We start from the raw sequence: 17,776 nt of genomic DNA on the forward strand, positions 1-17,776 counted from the left end.
TTAACAAAGTTCATACATATCTTAAATGCAACATGAATTCTGTAGGTACAGACCAACTACATTCCCAAGAATCAGTCTGCACCTGGAATAAGCCTAAAGAACTTCACAGTGTTATAGGGAAAAAAAAAACAACAAACCACAACACCCAAAACCAAACAACAAACCACAAAACAAATGAAACACCTGAACATACAAATACAACTATATGCATCTTACATGCATACACACATACAAGATCTTAGGAGTCATGTAGAGAACAGGAATCATGCAGATACATTTATCTTGCACCTGACAAAGTGATGCCTGAAAAGCACCTGCTTCCTTCAACAGGGAACAAACTACCATATTTGTACATTTAACGTCTGAGCTGACGCAACTAAATATACAGCTACCTGACAACCTGTGAGAAAAAGCTCCAAAGTTTGAATTCGGAAGATTTTAAAGTAGCATGAAATTTACTACTTGTCCCATGTTAGACATCAGAGGGGAAAAAAATTCAAAGTTCATATGCTGAACGTCACACACTCAGAGCAGGGGTGCCCTAGGGATGAGACTGATATCTACATGAGAGCTGTCCTTTTTCCCACGTCTGCATTTCATGCTTAGTGACCAGTCTAACAAGGCTCCATAATAAAAACTATCATCCTATTAAAGCATCTCCTATTTACAGGTTTATTAAATTAACATTGATTTGGTTTTCAAATATATATTATCATTTAATCGGTATGTTAAAAATTCAAATCTGATTTACAAAACAAAGAAAAGTTGGGACCAACACTTTTAAGCCTATTCTTGCTACACATACTCTTGCTATGTTGCACAAACTTATTACAACAGTTACATAAATGAGGTATCCTGCTTCCTTCCAGACTAGGCTAGCTCTTGCTTACGATTCAAACAGGACAGCCTAAGAGACAAAGAGGAAAGCCAAGCAGAAGAGACTTTTAGTTGATCAGAAATTCCAATATAAAGAAAATTAACCTTTTAAAGGCTCATGTGTAACCTAGCAATGATGTAAAATATCAAAATATAGTAGGTTAAACTAACTCTTTTATTTGATAGAAGCAACACAGCTTTTGAGAGAAAAACCAAACTGTAACCTAAACTAAGCTACATACATGTGGCATCCCAATCCCAATGCAACTGGTATAAGCAGAGGCCAAGTACACTTTTTAAGCCAAATCTATTGATTTTTGAGCACTGAAATATTCTCCACATCTTGTATCATCTCTTTAAAATACGTGTTATAGTTTCTTCACAGTAATACAGAGCAAAGGGAACACTGAAAAATAAGGGGAGGCAAAGAACTGAAAGACAAATACTGCCTCTTACACTAGAAAGAAGCCCTGCTAAACCTTCCGTTCTCAGGTGTAGCAAAACCACATCTGGTTGTAGTAAGTACTATGCTGAACCCCTTGTGCTCAAACCACTCAGTCTTCACAATAAAATAAAAGCAAGAGTAAGGATCAAAGTCTTTCTACTACAGTCAAAACAGTATTATTCTATCTACTGTTCAACAAACTTCTGGAGCACCACTTCTACTGTAGTTGATACTTTGCAAACCACCACCAAAAAAATCTTACTGAATTTACTGAAGCTCAAAAAGCAGCTTGTTTTGTTATGACTTACAGGATTGACGTAATTTGTTTCACAATTTATTATGATACTTGAGAAATTGTTCAAAGTGTTTTAACTATGTATTATCCTAAATGACATTTAATAAAACATGATGAGGATATGAGTGTAAGTGTAGAATAAATGTTTCTTCTTAATTAAGCTTGTAATGACCACATTTCATGCGATCACTTAATTTATAACCAGTGTCCAAGTATCCTCTGTGAGAACTACTAATTTAGTCACCAAGTCAATTGAGAGCCCTAACCATCTCCCTTCATTATGTTAACACTACATGTACTTGGCAGAGCATCCTGGAGGCGCCAAAGTAAAAATGTGCAACTTCTTGGAATGTTCATGTTTGATGAACAGCAGCTCAGCACATTAATGTTTAGGTCAACAAGCATCTACAGCAGATAGCTTCACAGCAAATAACTGATGTAAGAGAAGAGATGACTAATCACAAACTCCTCTAAGTGGCATTAAATTAAGCTACCACCCAGAGAGAGAGAGACAAGCACTCCTTATCTACCACCCTGTTTGCCGCCCTACTGTCAGAATCCTCCTGTGGTGAAGTCTGCAGGGCAGGAAAGCTGCCCTGGAGCACCAGGTAATGGAAAAAGCCATCTTTTTGCCCCATCCTCATGACCACCATATTGCATAGAAAACACAGGTTGGGGGCATACCCAAAGCAACTGGAGTTACTGTTATGCATGCCCATTTCCAGTTTATTTTTTCTGCCTAAAAAGTCTGCCTATATTTTCAACCTCATGTACAGTGCAACACAGGGGAAAAAAGAGTTTACTCAAATAGGTTCAGCTTCAGAACTGTCTGGTACTAACCACACACAAACCTCTCCAGACTTTTTATATAAAAACCAGAGCTGGCTTACAATCAGTTTTTCCGCTGGATCTGTAGAACAGCAGGGGATAATGCCAGCCACAAATCCTCAGTTCAAGACTCCTTTTTAGAGTATCAAAACTAAATTTTTGTTTCTGTTTTGTTTCACATTACAACTTTACAAACTAAAACAAATGTCAGAAGAACACACTTTTATATGAACAGGTAGAGTTAACTAAGGAAATATTTTACCACAAAAGGATCCTGTCCATATTGCCAGATAATCTAGTCAGTAATGACTTTTGGAGGTGACAGTAAATACATATTCATTTCAAAGCCTTTTTGCCCTTAAGCCACAAATTCTTTTTATCCTTAAAACAGATATGACACAAACAGGTAAAATAGCCTGCAAATGAATGTTAATGTAGCTCACAATACTCTCAACCTGATCGCTTCTCTACAGAGAGAAACCTTTACCTTGGTACCAACATCAATTTTTTATAGTGTATGCGTGCCAACTAAGACCACCAAATGACAAAGTTAGCAAGAATATAGACAGGAGTGGGAAGACAGGAATTGACCAAATATTGCTCTTGTAAAGGGGATTAACATAGCTTAATACTTTTTTGAGCTTTGAGGTAGCAAGCTAGTTTTATGATTACAGAATGCACCTGCTAGAGCCATCACAAAGGGAGCGCTGGTGTCCATGCCACTCTCCCTCGCACACCCAGGCTACCAAAAGCCCAGTCCCTGCCATGTCCTGACCCCTGCCAGCCTTACACACCTCAGGACAGGAATGCCACTTCCAGCTCCCTGTACTCCTAGAGAGGCAAAACCTTTGTAAAAAACTTTCAAACCATTGGTTTTAATTCAAATTATTTATGTTGATCTGATTGTATAAATAAAACACCTTGAAGATACTGCTATTATTATTAAACAATCCTAAATTACAGCGCATCATTTTGATAAACAGTACATCACGTGCTACAGATCATCTTAAATTTTAGTACTGTACACCATTTCATACAAAGAAAGCTTAAAATAAACATTTAACTTTGAATAACTACAAAGAGCTGTTAAAAAAGCAACTTTCTCTTTTAACCCTATTAAATGATTAACACTCTTGTTTTGAGACAGGATGTCTAAATTTGAGAGACAGTTTCACTATCAAAAAGAACAGTATTTTTAATATAATGCTTATATTAAAATTCCACTTTAGCATGACTTGAGTAGTCTTTATTCACACAGTGGATTTCAGAAAGTGGCCCCTGTATGGCCCATGCATCTGAGAATATAAACACATAGATACTGCTGATGACAGCATTTAGGTCTTAAGAGAATTCACTTACTCTCTCAAGGGCTGCTAGACAATTCTGTGTAATGAGCAGTGAAAATACTGAATGAAGTATTTATGACTTACACAATATAAATCATATTCTGATATGCCAGACATGCATTTTTAACATGCCCAATGTACATTAACTAATCATGAAATGCTCAACAAAAGTAACTGCAGAAACTGCTTAGAGAACGTGCTCTCATATGTGTAAAGAAAATGTGGTTACATTTCTTTACATCTCATTTGCTATACACAAATTTCACTCAGCCATAAAATTGTACTTTTAATCTCCTTGATATATGTGAATGTTTTACTAAAGAAATACCTGAACCTTTCAAGTAAGAATGGTTTCAAGTACTTCATAAGCAGGATTTTCTGTAGCCCAGAAAACAAACTAAATCTAAAAAACAGGTCACACATATTCAAGTTACTTACAGATCTCTTAAACAAAATATACAAAGGCCTATGGTGCAGAAAGCCTAGTAATGCTTATTATAATCCTAAATACCCTCTGTTTTTTACAAGGTCATAATGTCTTATCCATCAACTGCCTTTCTATTTTCTGAGTTTAACATTTAATATAGATTATGTTTTCTCTTTTGGTTTGCATTTAGAGTTAGGTTACACACCACTTTAAAAAAAAAAACAACAAAAAATAAATTAAAAAAATCCCTTCAATATAACAAATAGCTGTCTCTAAGTAGTGTCTCAAAATGACACAGAATTAAATATTTCTAAATACAGTTCTATTGTTTTCAAACATCACTTTTCCATTCTAGGAAATTATATAAGGTGCAAGAAATGCATATAAATGCATAATAAATGTTAAGTTTAAAATACATAATTTTCAGATGAAGACTCCAGCCTTCATCAATACTATTAAAAGCATACACATGAGCAGAGTTCCAAACAGGACCTATGAAAAGAATTAAAGCCCAAGTTATACACTGTGTTACACTGTAGGAAAACAAATACCCCTAAATACTGTATTATTGCTTAATGAAATGTCAGTATCCTTTTAAAATGAATCATTTTTAAATAAATCAAACAAAAAATTAAGCCAGCAAAGTTACATATCAGAAGCTACAAGTGCCATCTTTATCATGGCAATAAAAATTCTGATAGGTAATATCATGGAATTATTTGAGTAAATAAATTTCTGCACCACATAGGCAGGAAAGACAGAAAAGAGCAAGGAAAACCTGAGCTAAGAATAAGACATGATGAACTTTGCCACTCAGCGATCTTAGATGCTTGAAGTAACACCAAAAAACACCAGCTTTGCCATCTGATAAGCAAGTCAAATTAAAATTATTCTAAGAGATCTTACAAATAAAATAAAAAAAAAATTAATCTAACATTCAAGTAATTTCTGTTAGCATCCAAATTTCTAAAAAAGACAAGGACAGGTAAACCACAAAGATCTATGCACATAAACATACAACATAGCATGCCTCTTGTGATGTTCCTTAGTGACATGTTTTTAGGAAACCCAGTACTTCCCAGAATACTGATGACCAAAAAAGGTAACAAGATAACAAAACCATATTGCAAATCAAGGAGAATCTTGCCTTTAGGAAGCTTAACCCTTATTAATGGAATTCCCACTACTTTAAACTTTCATATGCCTAAAGCTTCAAGGTATACTTAAAAAAGAAGAGAAAGTAGTACAAGGCCTTTCCTAGCATGATTTTGATTATGGGTACAGAGGCACAGAAGTAAACAGAGTTCTGACGAACGGAAGGGCTGGTCAACTGTGTCAGAACCACGGGTAAGATTAGACTGGTATCACTACAAGATAATGCATTAGGACACATAAAACACTTTTTACCCTCAATTCAATCTCCTCAGCCAAACCACTTCTGATGCTGCAGAGTGTGGGTTTGACAGCAATGAACAGCACCATGCAGCAACCACCTCTAGTTTACCTACAACATTATTCAATCTACAGTGTTTCATGACAGGAATTTTAATTAATTAATTAGTTAAGATACTGGGATACAGCCCTATGGACTACAAAAGTTCAAAACATTTAATTATCCTTAGAATACATAATCCGTGTGTATCATGTGAATAATACTGTACACAGCATCTCTCAAAGAAAACCTGCAGTACAGGGATCTAAGAGCATATTTACATATGCTGTGTTGCACTATATAAGCACAGATGTCTGACTTTTTGGATCAAAATACTGTTGATAGCACAAACAGCAAAGCCCTAACACAACCCCTAGGCCTTCCTGTGGCTTAAGAACAGAACAAAAAAAACCCCACTAGATTCCTAGTATTTCACAAGAATGCACTCCAGTAACACCTGATTCTGGACACAGCATGCCAGAAAGCCATGCCCTGCCTGTAAAGCTCTCCTTTTGTCCCAGCTATGTACTCTTTCCCTCACTTCTAACACCTCAGGTCGTCCCCTTTGCTATCCAACAAAAACCACTAAACCACTACTTACCCTAAGGTTTAGTTCAAAAATGTAGCAGAGCTACTCATCTAAGAAGGCAGAAGGGTCATTATTAAAAATAAAAATTCAACCCTGTGCTGTAAAAGAGTGCAGCTTCTCTGTATTTCAGACAGCTTAATCAAACAGCTTCCTAGCTGCTTATGATAAAGAGGCATGATAAATCAATCTAACTGGAATAATGTTACTATCTAGCAGAAAAAGCAAGGCTTACAGACACTGTTTGAAGGAGCTTTGGCAGGAGTTAAACAAGATGAAAGGACCATTATAAATGTCTCCCACTTTTGCACAAAACAGAACATGTTATTTTTCTAAAGCCTCTTACCATCATAGAGAGGTAAGTATTCTTAAATTGGAATGCAACACAAATAATGCGGCAACTACCACCAATAACTGAAAGAATATTAACTAGGATAATTTTATTTATCCCTTTTAAACTTCTGAATATAGGGGAAAAAAAAACATTATGTCACTAGGATCCACTAACAGTTAAACATATTACCTTCAGGGTGTGGCTTTTCTCATAAAAGTGACTATACAGAAAAGGAATTTTCTCTGTCAACAATTTTGCTTCCTGTGCTTTAACAAAGGTTTGAGGTTTTTTCCCTCCTTAGTTGACAAAGACCTTTGCTTGTTGTTTTTTGTTTTGTTTTTTACTAATCTAGTACTGGAAGCTCTGTATACCCAATGTAGTTAAGAGAGAATATTCTCTGTAGCAGACAGTCAACAGGACTGTTTTCCAAGCGTATGTTTCAGGCTTGCCTGGAAGCAGAGAGGTTACCAATGATGTGTTAGTTCTGTTTGAAGCACCCTGGAAAAGGCCCTGTGCAATTAACTAGACTGATTTGTAAAGCATTAATGTAGATTACAGTCCAGGACAGATTCATTTACATTGGTCTAAAAAGACTGAGAGCAAGATACCACCTAGTCACAGAAAAGCTATCATACTGTGTTAGTAGAAAGATGGTTTACCAGTATTTTCTAAGTGTACCACCTTCTCCTTCAGTTGTTTTTTAGAAATATTTACCAGAATCTATATGACTAGGTTTTCCGACACTGTTGGGTTATTATTTCTGTTAACAGGTCTCTGTTAAGGCTGATTTTCAAAACATCCTCAGCACCGACACCCTGAAGATTAGTATCTTAAAGCCTCAAGTTAAGCAATCAAAATTTGACATCATCCATCCCTACAGACTTCTTTAACTAGTGATGCATTACCTAACACGAGAAGTGGCCAATATCACTAAACAAAAGGCAATTATATCTAAAGTAATGTCTTCAACAGGTTACCTAAACTATCATAAGACTTAGCAAATAATATTAACCAATCCAAGGAAATAATTCTCAAAAACAAAAAACAGATTTCATATCCTATCTGCCAAGCAAAACAAAAAAAAATCTCTGAATTAAGATACAATTTCAGTTACCAAGAGCAAATACAACAATCCAATCATGTAGAGATGTAAACTTCTGACTAAATGTGGTGTAATGTCATTAAAAAGTCAATAATGAATATCAACTGCAAGTGTGTATGCTCAAATCTTCACTAGGCTTATTCTGTCATGGAGAAGCAGGTTCTTATAATACAAAAAAAAACCAAACAGGTAATTTTTGTTTGTCCTCGCAACTCTAGTCTTAAATTGCCATGAAACATAAAATGAAAACAGATCATTCAGCAACTTATTCTGATATTAAAATTTACTATCATTACTACTCACATGACTGGAATTTTAATTCATGCTAAGCACCTTCAAGCAGAAGTGAAGAATAAAGAAAAATCTGCATGTTTTCTTGCTTACATAATAAAATTAGTTGCATACATTACAGCGGGGGGGTGGGATTCACACTATTCATCTTTATGCATCTGAGGCACTTAGGAGAAAGTTCTGTAACGGTTTTCGGGTCAATTAACAGTTTCCCACCACCAGTAAGAAAATGCTTGGCTCCATCCACCAGACACACTTTCTTCCTTCTTCACCATCAACCATCCAATTCCTGCAGTCTTTCTTCCCTCCACTAGTAGTGAAAACCTATTCTATTCAGTTTACTGATGCAGAAAAATTATTCTGAAGCAAACACCTAATTCAGCTCAAACTGTAATGTTGTAATACAAAAACGATGACTGTGATGGGCTCCCTCAAAGGTAGATATGGAAAGAGAACAGCTTTATATTAAGATCTTTAGATTATCCTCTGAACCTCTTTCTCACTACTGAGTATAGAAATAAGCATTTAAAAAAAAAAAAAAAAAAAAAGGCCAAACCCCGAATCAGTTAATGTGGCACAATCCATATTTTAGATGCGAATAAATTATTTGCTGAAAAAAAATTTTAAAAATCCAGGTTTCATCTACGCACTCCTGGAAACAGATGATTTCAAAAGAATGTAGGTATCATCACTGGCTATCCATCAATCCCCAAAATAACTTCTAATAATGATAAACAACTTTCAACTTGAATCCTTCAAGTAACTTTTACCTCTTTCACTATCAGAAATATTCACTAGTACAAGGGAACCAAAAGTTCTGCTATAGAAGACCATCAGAAAAAAAAAAAAAAGGTCCATTTTAGAGGAAGCAGCTTCAGAACACTTTGCTAACACTCAAGGATTTGCATTTTATACACAAACTAAAATCAAACACATTTTAAAATGCAGTAACAAAGCTTACTACCAAAGCGTATCAAATCTATTTCTTCGGAACTCATAATCTACTTCATATTGCTCCTAAATACTAAAATTGCATAATTCAAGAAGAAAAGCACATACCTACTGAGCAAACTAACTGCTACAAACCATTATGTTGTTCCTCCTCTGCTGTCCAGAAAAAAAAACCAAAAGGGTATACTTAATAACAAAAGGCTGCTTCTGCCTAAATACATTTCGAAGCCATTTCTTTGGCTTCTGGAACAAACATTTTACTTTTGAGAATTATATTGAGATATATCAAGAACAAGACACAATAAAACATTTAAGTTAACTGCATTCCCTGATAAACAACCCAGAATTACAAGCAGCAGGTTTAAAAATACTGTGACTTGTGCAAATGGGAACACTGTAAGCTGTTTATCTTGTTTAATCCTAAAGGCAAACAGCATAAGCTTTAAAATATTTTGCTTCTTTGCCTTAACCTACTGAATCCTGTTAATAAAGGTTATGAAGTACTATGGAAAATCTTAAACTTTAGGAATTGCTTTTGAAATTGTTTCACCTGAGTACTGCTCAGGACATTATTCTCAAAAACACTCAGTGTACTTTTCAGGGATTTAAATCCAAATCGTAGCTTCAATGAAGCCAAAGATCTCTAAAGGTGATTACTTCTTTAGAAGAAACAAGGACCTTGCACAACTACTTTAACAGGGCCCCTTCAAAATATGACCACTATAGTTATTAAAAAAAAAAAAAGGGCTTTTTTTTGTTGTTGCCTATTCCAAATATTTTTCAACTCCTACCACAGCCCTATTTCAGCTATGTAGTTCAGTTTTCTGATATTATTTTAAAGAAAAAAATACTATCTTCAGTTTCCTTACATTTCTTTCCTCAAACACTACCAATTTCCAGACCAAAAATCCCATTTCCTTTCAAACTCCAACCTCAAAGGCCTATCCATGTTTAAGAATGTATTTTATAAGATATATTAGTAATTATTTTACCACTGTCCCTTCTAATTCAGTACCAAAAAAAGTTTCCAAGCTCCTGTTTTACACATCATTTTTTAAAGACTTGAGTACAGCATATATGTCTGATATATTTAGCAGTTGAGGACCTCCTTTCCTCCCTGTACAACAGGAAGTTTCCACTCCCATCTGCTCAGAATACTTAAAAAAAAAAAAAAAAATTACAAACTGTTGTTTTTCCATTGATTGCACAGAAAGTGACTATTATTCGCATGTAAAAATGAAAGTAAAGTTTAACACAAATGCCCATTATAACCTCCATCAGTTCTCTGACATAGTCAAATGGTTATAAGACACCTGCTGCTATAGGGCTTTAAGCAACAGTGCCGAAGTTACACCAGTTCAAACCCTTCATGGAGCAGCAGTTATTCACAGGCAGCACCAGACCAACCTTAATCTCTCAGGGTCGTACTGGAAGATTTTAGATTTAGTTTTCAGAGCAAACATAAATAAGGTGAATTATGAAATAGTTTCTCATTTTACAAGCAGACACTTAAACAATTTAGTAAGATATTTACAATGAAGCTTTCAGACTGAACAGTAGTTAAAGAGAGAAACAAGCTCCCTGCAAATGTAAATACTCTACTGCTGTTTATGACAACCAGATCTGAGGAAGAGAGAAAGAACAGAGGAAGCAGCTCTGGCAATAAACTAAGGCCAAACTGAAAAAATGGCTTTTCATTTTCCAGAGTTTAACATATATATGGTAACAACTTTCTGGGCATACACATAATGTTTATGAATTCTACATTTAGAAATTTGCACCAAGATATACAGAAAACTGGGGGAAATATAATAAAATGTAATCTATTACTTTATAACTGACTCTCCTTCTGTATATCACTAATAAATTATTAATTATATTATATTTTTAAAATAAAAGCTATCCCTAAACCCCACATATCAAATGCAATAAACACTCGGTATCTGTTCTGTATTATAAATGAGAAACTATTCCAAAGCTTTGCAAAATAAATTCCCAAACTAAAAGCTAGTATTAACAGCTGCTTATATTTAATTACAAAATATCATTAATTATTTAAAAAGGTTAATATGCTGTATTTAATCTCGTAAAGTGTAATATAAAATGCCACATCAAAACGGCCATTTTCCCAAGCATCCACCTGCGCTAATGACCCGTCCTGCAGTATCTACTGTTTTCCTAATTTTCTGTGAGCTACAGAAATGATCAGCACCTTCCTGTGGCTTTCACTTCATTAGTGGGAATGTCACAGGTTTCACAGTGCCTCTTCATGAATGTACTTTGATGATGAGAACCCCTCATCACACCCAGTTACGTAATGGCAACTATTTATAGCTAACCACTTGATCCATATTATCTGCCAGGCTTTAAACCATTTGATGCGTAGACACTTGATCTATCATTTTAGTTCTTTAATCAAAATGTCACATAACAGCCAAGTAAAAGAGAAGGCTATCTGCAACATCATTATACCACACAATTTTTTTTTAACCTTATCAAGAGAACCCATAAGTTTGTTTCATAAGATCAGTCTTCTATAAATATATGCTGAACAACAGTTACTGCTTTCAGAGTCCTGCTCTCTCAATATCAATTTCTATGCATATTAATAACTTTCAAAACCATGGAAAAAAACCTTAAATTGTGCTAAAATTACATTATTTCTCACTGTTTAAGACATACTGAAAAACTCCATCAGCATTAACAATCCAAAAAGCACACTATTGACTTTGACAATTCCTACCATACAATTTCAGTGGCAGCTGTTTAACACCCTCAGGTTCCCTTAGGAGGAGTCTCAGGAGCATCACGGATGACTATCATCTGGTTTACTTCTGAATAGAGAAGTACTTAATGAACATTAGCCTCTTCTGAAGATCACCAAATTCCAACATTTTCTTTAACACATGTAATAGTCTAATGGCTCTGTTAGAATTCCTCCTAAAAATACGCCTTGCCTTATTGTCATAGCCTGTGACAGCATGTGTTTTCCTCAGTCTTTAGCTTCCTTTATCAATCATATTCACTTAATTTCAACTTCTTAAATTTAAAAAAAAATTGGCTTCTTTAATCCTATAGGCCACTGTAACTTTTGAACCCATTTTTTTTTCTCAATTACAGGACAATGGGTTTACTAGTAATATTCTTCAATAATTCTCAGTAATCTATATTTTCCAATGACCTTTATTTTAGTGAACACCAGTTAGCACCCATTACTGTATGCCACATTAAATGTTACCTTTAATGACTTCTGCATAAAAAAAAGTCTTACATATATTGGAACAAAATGCAAATAAATTAATATACTTCCATATAGGTAAGGTAAAAGTAAGAGGTCACAAATACTTGTAAAGAGACATTTCTGAAAGAAGACTGGAGTTTATGCCACTACATATGATCACTATCATATATCAGTACAGCTACACACTAGCAAAATGCCCTAATCCACTGAGCACAAAGTCTTGATCCTCACAACTTTAACACAAACTGAAAGCATGCAAGTACCCTCAGTGAAGCTGACAAAGCACAGATGTTAAAAATCAGAGACCATCATGCAACCCTAGCAAGCCTTTAAAACAGCAGCAGTCAGAGAAAGGAGTACAATTAAGAGGTACAGATTATAATTAAAATACAATGAGAGGGCACAGAGTAACGTTCACTTATGCAAGATACTTATAGCAAGATCAACCTAAAATACCAAGTCAGGCAAGAACTGTAGCTAGGAATGTAAATGAAAGACATGTCGTTTGTTTGTTCTCGTATAACACAGCCTTGTTCATCATAATATATGCACAACTATATGTTCCAGAAAAGAGTAAAAAAAAAGGTCCCAATCAAAACTAGGATGAAACTGTTCTTCAGCTTACTTTATTGTCAAGGTATTACAGACAAAAGCAGAAAATTGGCCTGAAATTCAAAGCCTTTGAGTGTTTATTTAAAAAGTTATGAAGTTAGCATTTTCACTGTTCTTAAAACCATTATGCCTAAATCTGCCCCCTCACACGAAAAATTAAAACATTATTTGACAGTTATTTCTTCTGCTGCTGCATTTTTTAACAATGCTACTCACACGTTTCTTTTTTCTCCGGTATTCATGCTTATATATAGCACCCCCAATAACCTGATGTTCCCTCCTGAAGGAAATTTCTAATCCTTTTAAAACAGGCACTAGACCACAAAAGCCCAAACATGCCAGTAAAACACAGTTTCAATGATTTCCAGTATCAGTGTGTCTACAGTTACTTTATAATACAGTCAGATACAGAGTATAATGATCTCCAAGGAAGTGGCAAATGCCTTATTATCCAAGGACTGATGGATGTATGAAAAGCTGGTCTGATGCAAATTACCCGATCTATGCATCTATGCTCCAAGTTTGCAAACTAGCTCAAGTTCCAGTTTTGTTCATTCCTTGTGACTATCAACATCAGTAGTTAAATGATCAAGGTTTGAATCGCTGTTTGTAGATGTTCTAATTGGCTAATTCTACTGAACTCTGAAGTTGACACTGCAACTAAAATGAATTCAGGAAACCACCAACTGTGGAAGACTTGCCAATCCATTGGGTCAGTTAAGAGTGTGCATGTGTTGGATTTGTATTCAATACAGAACTGTAAGTAGTCATTTGCCTGAGCAAGCATTAACTGCCACTTTTCAGAAAGAGGCTGTCAAGAGTGTTTCATGACTCTTCACAAAATACACACAAAAAAGAAAACATCCCACACCATTAGTGAGCATTTCTGGTCATCTAATATTTCTGGAGGAAGCAGTATCTGTTTTCCCCTGCTTCATAGGAAAAAGCATTCCTAGGCCCCAAGAGGTAACTACAGCAGGATATAAAACATTTAATACGTTTATTAAAAATGCCCCAGACTTAGGATTTTTACAGGTTTTTAAAAATTAAATGAAAATTATTGCCTAGTGATCAAAACATATAAAATGCTTTTACCTCTAACATCCAAGATAATCTCTACATCAGCATGTGAAGGGGGGGGGGGGAGGGGGAATCCAGTTCTTACATGCAGAAGGAAAAATCCATAGTGATAATTATGTGCATTGCAAAAAAGACAATGATCACTAGCAATACACTGGTTTAGTCTGGTCTTTAGCTATGAAGCATAGCTGTCAGGGAAACATTTAGAATTTTAGAAGCATTTTTACATGCTAAAGTGGTTGAGTATTATTTTATATCAAATTCTGAAGTGCCACTGATTAGACTGGTGTCCAGACGCTGTATCTGATACGTATTCAGAGCTTGCTATAAAAAATAAAAAAGCAGGTATTGAAAAGCATGCAGCTAAGAGCTGAAGATGCCCATAACTTTAGAACTATAAGCAACATTTAGTTCACAAATGGAGAGTTTATGATGAATAATAACAAAGCTTTTCTAGCTTGATTTTTAGACATGATCTAGTCCATTTTCACAGCGCACTAGATTATGCATTCAATAGAGACACACCCTTAGGCCAACAAATAAAAGCGGATCATTATGTGAAATATCAACAGCTTCCATTAAATGTGAAAAACGGGTAAAGAGCAAATTCATGGAAAGGTTTTAATGCAGACTGTTCATGGAATCAGCCTCCAACGAAGCCTCTCCTAATAGTAATTTTTAGGTGCAATTGCTCAAATATACGGTACTGAACCAAAACTTAAGACTAGTGAAACATTCTTATTTTTTTCCAACGGCACATAGGCATTTAAGAAAGAGGAAGACTTTGTATGTTAGTAAGCCATCCAAAAACATTCTGCACAGTTTTACTGTAAGAGCTCCACATTGTAAAAATAACACAGGCATAGAGAACATCTTAACATCCATGTCATAAGCTGTATCATATTTTCACACTGCAGTGTTAGACCGAAATTGAAGCCAGAGCCATTCAGGGCAAAAACACAGCCCTGTTCTAGCTTTCAGTTATTCTCAATCTACTTATATTTGGAATCATAAATCAAGTATTTCACTACACGTTAGTGGCATTTTACACATGAAAAAGATCAATTAATGTGCTACATCCTCAGCCAAGCTTAAAATAAATGACTTGCCATTTTCAAACTGTAATTTTCTTCAGACAACACAGGCTCCAATTTGCACACTCTTCAGTACAGATGCAGGCAGACCCCACCTACTGATCTGTGTAGAGCTCCAGCCCCGGTAAAGACAGGGTACACCACACAATATGCAAATGTAAAGTATGAACTTTACCGCGTTATGCTTCTTAAAGATCCTTCCTAAAGACTCATTACAGTCAAAGCAGTATTTAAATAATACCATGAAGATGCTTTCATCTTTCAAATTTAAGTGGTCCTTTTAATGCCAAGGTAACATTATAATGGTTTCTCTATGTTGGAGAAGTAAATTCAGTTTGTTCTTTCAAGTATAAATCATTTTTAAGGAAATTTTTCACTATGCATTTCAAACATATGTTTTTATGTTTTCAGGTCTGTTACTTCTGTGTTAATTACTTAAAACAAGTTTCACATCATTTACTTAAGTGCAGATATAAATAACAAGAGCTGCATATGAGGATACAGAATTTCTACAACAAAGCAATATGGCAATTTAACATCTTAAGTACTTATAATACCAGATCACCTACTTCACTTTTACCCAATTCTAACAAGAAAACAAACCGAATTTGGTACCAAGTCTAATTTCACAAATATGTTATTCTGACCCACATCTTCCAAGTATTTAACCTTTGATCATCTAGTATTCAGTTCAATTAATACAATTAAAAAAGGAGGTAGGGTGGGGGGAATGGAAGAATGTCAAACCAGACTTTCTTTTCTCATATATATGCCATGATTGCTACGAGAAAATTGCTACTGATCTGTTAAATTACAAAAAAGAAAACAAATATATATTCACCAAAATTAAAAATAATATATATATAAAAAATTAAATTGATGCTTTTAAAATTACTGAGTTTGGATTATGATATACCTCAATCCTATTTCCTTTACAACACCCCTAATACTGTTACCACCATTAGCGCAGTGCCAGAGACAGGCAATGAGTTCAGAACAACTCCAGCCAGCTACCGAAACTGTTGCAATAAAGACAAAGGGGATCAAGGTCAGCATTCCTCTAACGTAGCAGCTAATCCACTCCTCTGAACACGGTACTGGAACCGGTGGGCGTGAAAAATTCCATGAAATAGAAAATATACCCAATGCCACCTAATTCCTCCTGTCCTTTGGAGAGAAGAACCATTTTCCTCTCACTGGACTCAAGCCATTACATATCTGAGAGAGGAAGGGGAGGGAGGACAGGAGTTCACAGAAGTTCAGGGTCAGCAAATGTTCACATATCCTGTAATCTACGAACTCGAAGTTCGGGGCACAAAACCTCTTATGCCACGCACAGAAACCTACACATTTTGGGTTTGCAGGGGGGAAGACGGGAGACCTGCGATAAGAGCGAATGTGTCATACTTGCGGAGGCTGCGAGGAGAAGAGCTGTCAGGAGAAAGCAGTCTCGTTTGAAGGGGAGGAGGCAGTGGGGAAAGGACGGTTACCAACACCGGATCACCAAAAAACCCCGCGGTGCCCACCGGCTACCAGCCTCGGCTCACGGCTCAGACCTGGCTTCCCTCGGCTTCCCCCGCAGACCATGCTCAGCCTCCCGGAGCTGCTCCCAGCCGCGGCACCGGCCCGGCGGAGCCGCTCCCAGCTGCCACCGGGCAACGGAAATCCCCCATAGCCCAGCATGGAGGGGCAGAGCAGTCCAGCCAGCCCCGACCCTCTCCCTCAGAGGACTCCCCTGGTAACCCCCGGCCCTCCAGCAGGGCGCCTCCCGCCCCAGCTCCCATCACCCTCCCCCTGTCCCCGATACAGGGGTTCATCTCACACCAACGCGGAGTCCCACGCACTCGCAGGCCGAGGCCCCCCACGGCCCTGCGGGCCGAACCCGCACCCCGGGGCTGGGAGACAATGAGCAGCTATAACTCACCAGCAGCGCCGAAGCTCCGTGGGTCCGGGGGCGGTTCCTCTCCCCCTTCTCTTCCCCTCCTCCTCCGCCCAGCAGCCGTATCCGGCCGCCGGGAGCCGAGCCCCCCTTTCCCTCGCTGGCCCGAGAGCCTCCGCCGGGCCGCCGGCCGCGCTCCCTCCCGAGGAAAGTCACTTTATTCCCCGCTCCAACATGGCTGCTCCCCCCGCCGCCGCAGCCTTCGCCTTGCCGCGGCTCCCCGACGACGGAAAGCAGCCGCAGGCCGTGCTCGGGACCCGCTGGAGGTGTTGAGAGCTGTCCGGGTGGCCTCGAGTCAGCGGGGCCGGGCTGTAAAGGTGTGCGGGGCCAGACGAGGCCGAGCCGAGCCAAGCCGGGCCGCGCTGCGCGTCTCCGCCGCCGGCTGACGCCTCCGCCCGTTCGCAGCGCAAAGACTCGCACTGAGCAAGCCCCGCCGGAGCGCAGGAGGGGCCGGCGGGCAGGCCCGGGCACTGGCGACACCTAGCGGCCGCAGCGGCTCCTGCACAAGCTGAGCCTGTGGCTGCGGATACAGCGGGGTGGCCCGGCCGGGGGCGGGGGAAGTTTAAGGCGGAGCGCGGAGCCAGCGCCGTGGGGAATGTCTCGGGTGACGGCGGGGGGGCTCGTGTCACAGCCCTTCCTTGGGCTGCCCACCCTGCCGACGGGGAGCCGAGGGGGGCGCTGCTGCTCTCTTCTCAGCGGCCTCTCGCAGGAGGAAGTGGATCCGTTCAGCGGAGGCTGCTGAGGCTCGGGAGGCCGCCCGGAGGCCCTGCCCGCCGGGGGTGTCCCTGGGCGGTTTCGGGGAGAGCACTGTGGGAGGGGGCGTTTGTTCGTATCGTGTGTTCCGGCCCCTGGCAGTGGTTCCTCTTGGGTTTGCTGGTGATTTAGCTGATCTGTGAG

General features: G+C 38.1%; 1 protein-coding gene across 2 annotated transcripts in view; it reads right to left on the reverse strand.

The window, feature by feature from the left end:
• The window catches only part of CDK17 (cyclin dependent kinase 17), a 92,492-nt gene extending 75,160 nt beyond the window's left edge, over positions 1 to 17,332 (reverse strand). The window contains exon 1 of one of the 2 annotated variants that reach the window (XM_062611327.1): positions 16,865 to 17,332. The gene's annotated coding sequence lies outside the window, so the exon portion shown is untranslated. The remainder of the gene's footprint in view (positions 1 to 16,864) is intronic. The other variant, XM_062611328.1, reaches the window with a different exon arrangement.
• Positions 17,333 to 17,776: the final 444 nt, after the last annotated feature.

The sequence above is a fragment of the Pezoporus occidentalis genome, unplaced genomic scaffold (genome assembly GCF_034315485.1).
Source record: "Pezoporus occidentalis ecotype Australia unplaced genomic scaffold, CSIRO_AGI_Poc_V1 ctg152, whole genome shotgun sequence".
Classification (NCBI taxonomy): Eukaryota; Metazoa; Chordata; class Aves; order Psittaciformes; family Psittacidae; genus Pezoporus; species Pezoporus occidentalis.